Genomic DNA, 8276 nt, shown 5'->3' with positions numbered 1-8276 from the left:
AGTACTCAATATTGTGCCTGTTGGATGATAGCTGATCCATCAGTGGCAATTCCCCTCTCCCTCTAGCTAGAGAAGATTTGTTGTGCTGCTTCATACTTTCATCTCCTGTGTAGTGCCTTTTATAGATGTACAGCAGCACTTAAAATTAAGCCAGGATAACGATTTAGCATCTATCTATTAAATATCTACATATAACTGAAGATGAAATTCCAGGGCAGACAAAGATGATTTTACTTACATATGGAATATAAAATCAAAACAAATAAACAAACAAAACAAAACAGAAATAGACTCATAGATACAGAGAACAAACTGCTGATGCCAAAGGGGAGGAGAATGGGGGATTGGCGAAAAAAGTGAAGGGGATTAAGAGGTATAAACTTCCAGTTATAAAATAAATGATGAGGATATAGTCAATAATATCATAATAATTTTTTACAGTGGCAGATGATTAAGTATATACATACTTATAATATCCATAACCATATATATACACTTATCATAGTATATACATGTTAGACTCCATAAGGTATGTAAATGTTGTATCAGTATGTTTTATACATGAAACTAATATAATATTTTATGTCAACTATAATTTTAAAAGAAATAAACAAAATTTAAAAAAAAATAAAATTAGAAAACATTACACATACAAAATATCCCAGGGCAGGTCAAAAGAGATTGTATGTATATGACAGATTTTTATTTTACTATTTTATGTATTTAACAAAACTTAAAGTGCTTCCTGTTTGTCTTCTCTTTTCTACCACTTCATAAATGTTAACTATTTAATATTCATAATAACATTACTAATTAGGTACTGTTATTATTCCTATATGGCAGATGAGACAATGGCTGCACCAAGAGGTTAAACAATATGCCCACAGACACACATAGTTAGTAGGTGGCAGAGCCAGAATTCAAACCTGGGGAGTCAGACCTCATAGTCCTCCTAAACACTATGCTACTAATAAAATGTATCTATACTAATAAAAGGGTAAGACTGGATAGACTGGACATCTTCCAGATGTCCTTCTGGACAAAGCCAAGTCAGAGGCAGTTAGGGGCAAACAGGCTGACAGGGGAGAGCAGTTAGGGGCATCAGGCAGGCAGGGGAGCAGTTAAGGGCATCAGGCAGGCAGGCAGAGTGGTTAGGGGTGATCAGGCAGGCAGAGTGGTTAGGGGCAATCAGGCAGGCAGGCAGGTGAGCAGTTAGGAGCCAGCGGTCCCAGATTGCAAGAGGGCAGTTGGACATCCCCCGAAGGGTCCCAGATTGGAGAGGGTGCGGGCTGGGGTGAGGACCCCACCTCCATGCACAAATTTCATACACCAGGCCTCTAGTAAATAAATAAAAGGAATCACCCATATTGCTTACTGTTCTTTCATCCTCATGAGGCCTCTGGTAATTGTTTATCTATTGCCCTACACTTTAAAGAAGTGGTAATTTGACTCCAAGCATCTTTTCTTACATGTCAAAAATAGCAATATATATAGAAAGTTTTAGCTAAGAGCTATTTAGAGGTGTTTAAAATTTGTGCCAATACAGTGCTGTCCAGAGTAGCTATCTCTGTAATAACCACAGAATCATCTTGTTTTTTTGAACTTTCTAGTCTCCATATAATTAATCTAAACATGAGAGAGCATGTGTGCAATTTTTTTTTTAAAAGAAAACTACTGCTTACCTTTCTGAAAGGGCACACGTATTTTCAAAAGCTCTGACTCCCTAGGAACGAGCAGCTGTAGCCAGGAAGCACATGAAATAAGAAACAGTGCCAGTGGCAGAAGACTTAAGTTAAAGCTTAAGGAAATTCCCAAGATGCTTCTAAAGGGCATTTGAAGGACATACACCAGATAGAAAACAATATATAGGATTATTTCAAAAGAAACAAATCTCTGTTTCATTTTCTCCCAATAGTCTTCTAGTTCAAAGAGAGATGACTGTATTCATGGGAAATTGATGGATAAGCAATGGTTTTGTTGTTGTTATTGTTGTTTTTAATCTGGAAACCCATGTCCTATCTCCAATGTAAACTTATTGGATGATATAAGTTTGGCACTTACATCTTTCACATAATTTTCTTCCTCTTTAAATGAGCACAACTATTTCTGTCCCTTCTCATACATTGATGCTGTGAGGATAAATGAGATAGTTTATAATTCCATGGAAGAGAGATACTACGTATATTAAAAAAACACTATTTCAAAGTCCTTCCTTTTCTTGGAAATGTATAGTAATACTTTGTGTATACAGTATTGTTGAAGAGTCAAATTTTCTACAAAAGTGATTTTTTTTTTTTGTTCTCCAAAAAATTGATTCTTATCCCATTCAGGACTAACAATTTCTTTTTTAAATTTAACCATTTTTTTTAAAAAAACTTTACACTTTGATTTTGTTGATTTTTCTCCTTTAATTTTATATTTGTTGAATGCTTACTACCTGAAATGTATTTTATAGAACTCTTTTCTTCTGGTTCAACAAAGTATATTTTGTCTTTTCTTAATGATCGTTAAGACATCAACATGTTAAAAGGGAATTTTTGTTTGCTTCATCACAAAGCTGCCAGTGCATTTTACGGCTACAGCAATAGAAGTCCTAGACTTAAGGGAACTAATATTCCTGTTTTATTCTACATGGAGCCAGACAAATATGAAGTTGAGTATTCCAGATGCACAGTATAAAAGCAACATTGACAAACTGTATATATCTGAAAGAGATGATTAAGATGGTGAAAGGTTTGGAAATCATGCCATATGGATGATTAAACAAACACTTGGAAAAGAGACTAATTAAGAGGAGCGGGACTTCAGCCCTGGCTGGGTGGCACGGTTGGAGCATTGTCCCATACGCCAAAAGGCTGTGGTTTTGATTCCTAGTCAGGGCACATTCCTAGGTTGCAGGTTTGATTCCCAGTTGGAGCCCATATAGGAGGCAACTGATCAATGCTTCTTTTCACATTGATGTTTCTCTCTCTCTCTCTCCCCATATTCCTTCCTCTCCCTCTAAAATCAATAAAACCTGTGGCCCTTATCGAAGCTGCAGCTGCTTCCACGTAGCTGCTGCAGTCAAAAAGGAGCCCAGAGTGACAGTTTTCCTTGACGGTCGCTGTTCTGTTTGCTGTAACCGATCTGCAACATTTCAGGAAAAGACAGTTCAAAAACTACATAAATAATAAAATCAATAAAAACTTATCCTCAACGAGAATTAAAAAACTAACAACAACAAAACTTGACCTCAAAATTTTAAAAACATACAGCATTATACATGGTAACCAAGACATGGAAACAACTTCAGTGTCCTTCATTGGATAATGGGATAAAGAAGATATACTATGTAGCCCTAGCTGGTTTGGCTCAGTGGATAGAGCCTCAGCCTGCAGACTGAAGGGTCCCCAGTTTAATTCTGGTCAAGGGCACATGTCTGGGTTGCAGGCTTGATCCTCTGAAGAGGGTGTGCAGGAGGCAGCTGATCGATGATTCTCTCTCATCATTGCTGTTTCTCTCTCTCTCTCCCTCTCCCTTCCTCTCTAAAATCAATAAAAATATATTTAAAAGTAGAAGATATATACATACAATGGAATATTACTTATCCACAAAAAAGGGTAAAAAGTTGCCATTTGTGACAACTTTTTCTGAGAATATCTAGCTAAGTGAAATGTCAGATGGAAAAGGACAGGAACCATATGATTTCTCCCATATCCTATATAATAAAGAGGTAACATGCAAATTGACCATCACACCCTCTCACAAGATGGTTGCCCCCTGTGGTCAAAGATGGCCGCCCCCATGTGTAACAAGGTGGCTGGCAGGGGAGGGCAGTTGTGGGTGATCAGGCCAGCAGGAGAGGGAGGGCAGTTGGGGGGGACCAGGCCTGCAGGGGAGGGCAGTTGGCGGCAATTGGGCCAGCAGGGGAGCAGTTAGGCGTCGATCAGGCTGGCAGGGGAGTGGTTAGGGGGCAATCAGGCTGGCAGGCAGAAGTGGTTAGGGGCAATCAGGCAGGCAGGCGAGCTGTTGGGAGCCAGCAGTCCTGGATTGTGAGAGGGATGTCTGACTGCCGGTTTTAGACATCCTCTGAGGGGTCCCAGATTGGAGAGGGTGCAGGCTGGGCTGAGGGACACCCCGCCCAGTGCACAAATTTTGTGCACTGGGCCTCTAGTGTGGGATATAAAACAGAAAGTAACAAATGAATAAACAAAACAAACTCAAAAACACAGACAACAGAAGGGTGCTTACCAGAGGGGCAGGGTTAGGGAGAGTAAAGGGAGTCAAATATATTGGTGATGAAGGGAGACTAGACTTTGGATGGCAATCACACAATACAATATACAGATGACATATTACAGAACTGTACACATAAAACTTACATAATGTTATTAACCAATGCCACCCCAATAAATTTAATTTTTAAAACTATCTTTGAATACCTATTAAGAAAGAAATTGTACCTATTCTGTGTAGTTGCAAACAACTAAACTGTAAACAAAGGTCGAATTTTAAGAAGAGAGATGTCACAGTTGAATAAGAACAGTACCAAAATGAATAGGGCTGCTTTTGAGGCTTTCATTTACTGAAATTTCTAGAACAGAAACAGCATGATCACTGGACAGAGATTTTGGGCAGAGAGTTCCTGATAGGGTAAGAAGTTGGGCTCAAGGATCCCTAATATCACTTCTGATGCTGAACAGCCTATTATCCATTAGGAGCCTCACACAGTGGACCAAGTTATAATAGAGCGATACCTTTACAGCCTTTTGTGCTGAGCCTCTGCACTAAAAGGCCTCAGACTGCTGTGGGGTTTTGTTTTTATTTTTTTTTTGTCCTTATGACTATTTTTTATAGTTCTCCCATTCTCCTTAATACCAGGTTATTTCAACTCATTCCTTGTTTTAATGACATCCCACTCCATTCTAATTTGTTATTTCTAACTAGGCCCGGTGCACGAATTCATGCACAAGTGGGGGCCCTTGGCCTGGCTGGCGATCAGGTCGATTGGGGCCGCAGGAGGTTGACCAATGGGGGGAGGGGCAGTGGGAGGTTGGCCAGCTGAGGGCAGCGGCCAAGGGGAGGGTCTGGGGGAGGTTGGCTAGCTGCAGGAGGTTGGCTGTGGGAGCACACTGACCACCAGGGGGCAGCTCCTGCATTGAGCATCTGCCTCCTGGTGGACAGTGTGCATCATAGTGACTGGCCGACTGCTCATTCCAGTCGTTCCAGTTGTTTGGTTGTAACAGTCACGTTGGCTTTTATGTATATAGATATGTTGTGGCCTAGGAAAACAGCATAACCAAACTTATTAACATTGTAAGAATAATTTAAGTGGCCGAAACCGGTTTGGCTCAGTGGATAGAGCGTCGGCCTGCGGACTGAAAGGTCCCAGGTTCGATTCCGGTCAAGGGCATGTACCTGGGTTGCGGGCACTTCCCCACTGGGGGATGTGCAGGAGGCAGCTGATCGATGTTTCTCTCTCATCAATGTTTCTAACTCTCTATCCCTCTCCCTTCCTCTCTGTAAAAAATCAATAAAATATATTTAAAAAAAAAAGAATAATTTAAGTGAAGTCCTAAAGAGCTCTCCCATGAATAAGATTTTTGCTACATCAACATTTTACCATCTATTTTAGTTCTTAAAGGCCCTTTTAGCTTTCTTCCAAGTTCTCAGGAGTATTCGAGGTTAATTTGATAATTATGCAACATTCTAAAACTTGATATTGAACTTCCACAGGTATGCTAAGCTTCCTACTAATTCATAAATTACTGAAATTTTCAAAAACACAATAATAGGCATTGATATACTTATCACTGAGTAAAGTTTTTCTTATGTAGGTAAAACTTTCCTAGATAGCTCTTTCAAAATTAAAAGAAAATTTATCTAAGTTAGAATTAAATTTGAATTTAGAACTAAATTAGACTACCTAACCAAATAAAATTAATTAGAAATTGGTTAGAATGCTAATCACTTGTATATAATGTTTTATATATAAAGTATTGTTGTAAAGGTACAGATTAGTTTAGAATATGGAGCATCATTCTCATTTCACTGTTTTTTCTTAATCCCTGTTCTTAGCATTCAGCAATAATTTTAACATAATGCAGTCAAAAACATTTAATAAAACTTATTATATACCCAGCAGGTGTTCTCCATTAATAACAATGAAGAATATAAGAAAAACAATGTTTTGTTTAGACTAAGTGTAAAAGACTGGCTTACTATTAAGGAACTTACTGTCTTGTTTAAGGAAACAAGAACCAGTTATAGTGTTATCAGGTGGCATACAGAGGGGTGGGCAAATGTAGGTTTGCAGTTGTGATTACATGAAACAGGTTATTCTTGTATTATTATTATTGTATTATTTATTTGTATTATCTTATTTCATACCCTTAATCATAACCTGCATGTCTTTTTCCATATGAATAACTCTAAACCTACTTTTGCCCACCCTTGTATTATCAAGGCAGGATTGATGCAGATAGTAAATGCTTTTGAAACTTGCAGTGAGAGGTAGAGTGGTTTTGCTTTAATATACTACTATATATTATTAATTCACAAATTAATAAGTGTGCACTTTCTTTTTTAAAAAAATTTGCTTTGGATATTAGGTAATATTGGTGCTAAGAGCTTTTGACTGTAATAATTTCCTATCATTTATTTGGTAAAAAGAATAATTTGGAGAGGTGTTTTAGTAGCTTCATTGGGAGCATATTTATAAAAGATGAAGAAAGCCCCAACATTGCCAATATTTGAAAACTCAAAGGTTTTATGTTCTAAAGTGTTATACGAATTGCTGTCTCATACTGTTTGCCACTTTCCAGTGTTGTCCATAAGATTATATTAAAATCTCCCAAATGGGTGATGCTGATCTCAACCCAGATCCTGCTGGGAAGTATCTTCGCATATAGTCCCGGCTGAGTCATAAATAATATCTACATGTGCCCCAAAGCTCTGAATTGTCCTCATCAGTAACACACAGAACTGAATGGTATCTGTAAAGTAGTTAATTCTCTGGAAAATATTCAAAGGCACAAAATGAACACTGCAATAAAACTGCTTTCTACTTAACGTTGTCAATTTCCCCAGAAGTGTACGGTACACAGAACAACGTTTTCATAGAACTTGCAAAAGTCGTAGACTCAAGTGCTATTTATTCTCCTCCCATAAACAGCAGCCTTGAGCAATTCTATCCACAATTAGTTACTTGTGGTTGCTACTAAAATGTTCCCCATAACATTCCACATCGTTATTGTTTCATAGCACAACGCACTCTATAGAGGGAAAGTGCTTGCAAGGACCAAGGACGCGCTCTTTGTCATGCCCCTGTCTCTAGACAACGAAGTTCTTGAACGGCCCAGAGGTATTCCTGTGGCCCTTTTATTTCCAGGACCGTGAGTCTGAATTAGGGAATAACTTTTCCATCAAAATGGATACACCTAGCATAAGGTAAGTATTGATTGTTCAGCCGAGACGTCCTCCCCGCCCCCCAAAGGCGGCAGAGAAGCAGGGAACGCCACTTAGCAGTTCGTGCGCTCTCGGACGCCCGTGACCCTGGCTGGGCTGGGGGTGGGGGGTGGGGAGTCCTTTCCTGGGACCTCAGACTCCCAGAGAAGGGGCGGCGGGGATGCGGGAAGAGAGGGAGGGCTTGTTTTGCCCGGGGATGTGGGAAGTAGGCGCTAGCCTGTTTCGCGGTTTTTTAAGCCCCTTGGCATGCCCTGACCTGATCAAGAGAGTCAACTGCTCTCTGGAATGTTCCGGGAGAAGGTGGGAGATTGCTTCCCAGAGGAGGCCTGTGGGTGCTAGAGGGCATCCGGGGGGTCACGCAGGGAGATGAAGGGCAAGCGCCGGGGAGGGACACGAAGGAAGCGGGGGGCCGAGATGAGGAGCGCGCGTGGGGGCTGAGGCGGGCGGGACAAGCTGGCAGCGAGGCAAGGAGGGTGGCTGGTTGCAGGCTGCCCCCTGTGACTTGTCAGCACAGAACTGTAACATGAGCGAGGAATACACTTTTTTTTTTTGCAAAGCCACTGAGATTTCAGGCCTGTGTGTTACAGAAGTTAACCTACTCTGATTAACACAGCAGAGGAACAAGGTAGGTGATTAGTAAGGGGGTGTTTCCAGCAGAGAAAACAGCCTGGAAGAAAGCTCAAAGCTGAGATTAATCATCATCAGCATCGCCATCATCATTGTCACTGTCATCTTCAAACTAACAATCACAATAGCGATTGTTTATTAGGCACTTGCTGTGCTAAGGACATTACCTGTATAATTTCCATTTAATCATCACCATTTATGAA

This window comes from Myotis davidii, unplaced genomic scaffold (genome assembly GCF_000327345.1).
Source record: "Myotis davidii unplaced genomic scaffold, ASM32734v1 scaffold13, whole genome shotgun sequence".
NCBI lineage: Eukaryota > Metazoa > Chordata > Mammalia > Chiroptera > Vespertilionidae > Myotis > Myotis davidii.
The sequence above is the reverse complement of the archived record's forward strand: the minus strand, read 5'-3'. Positions refer to the sequence as shown.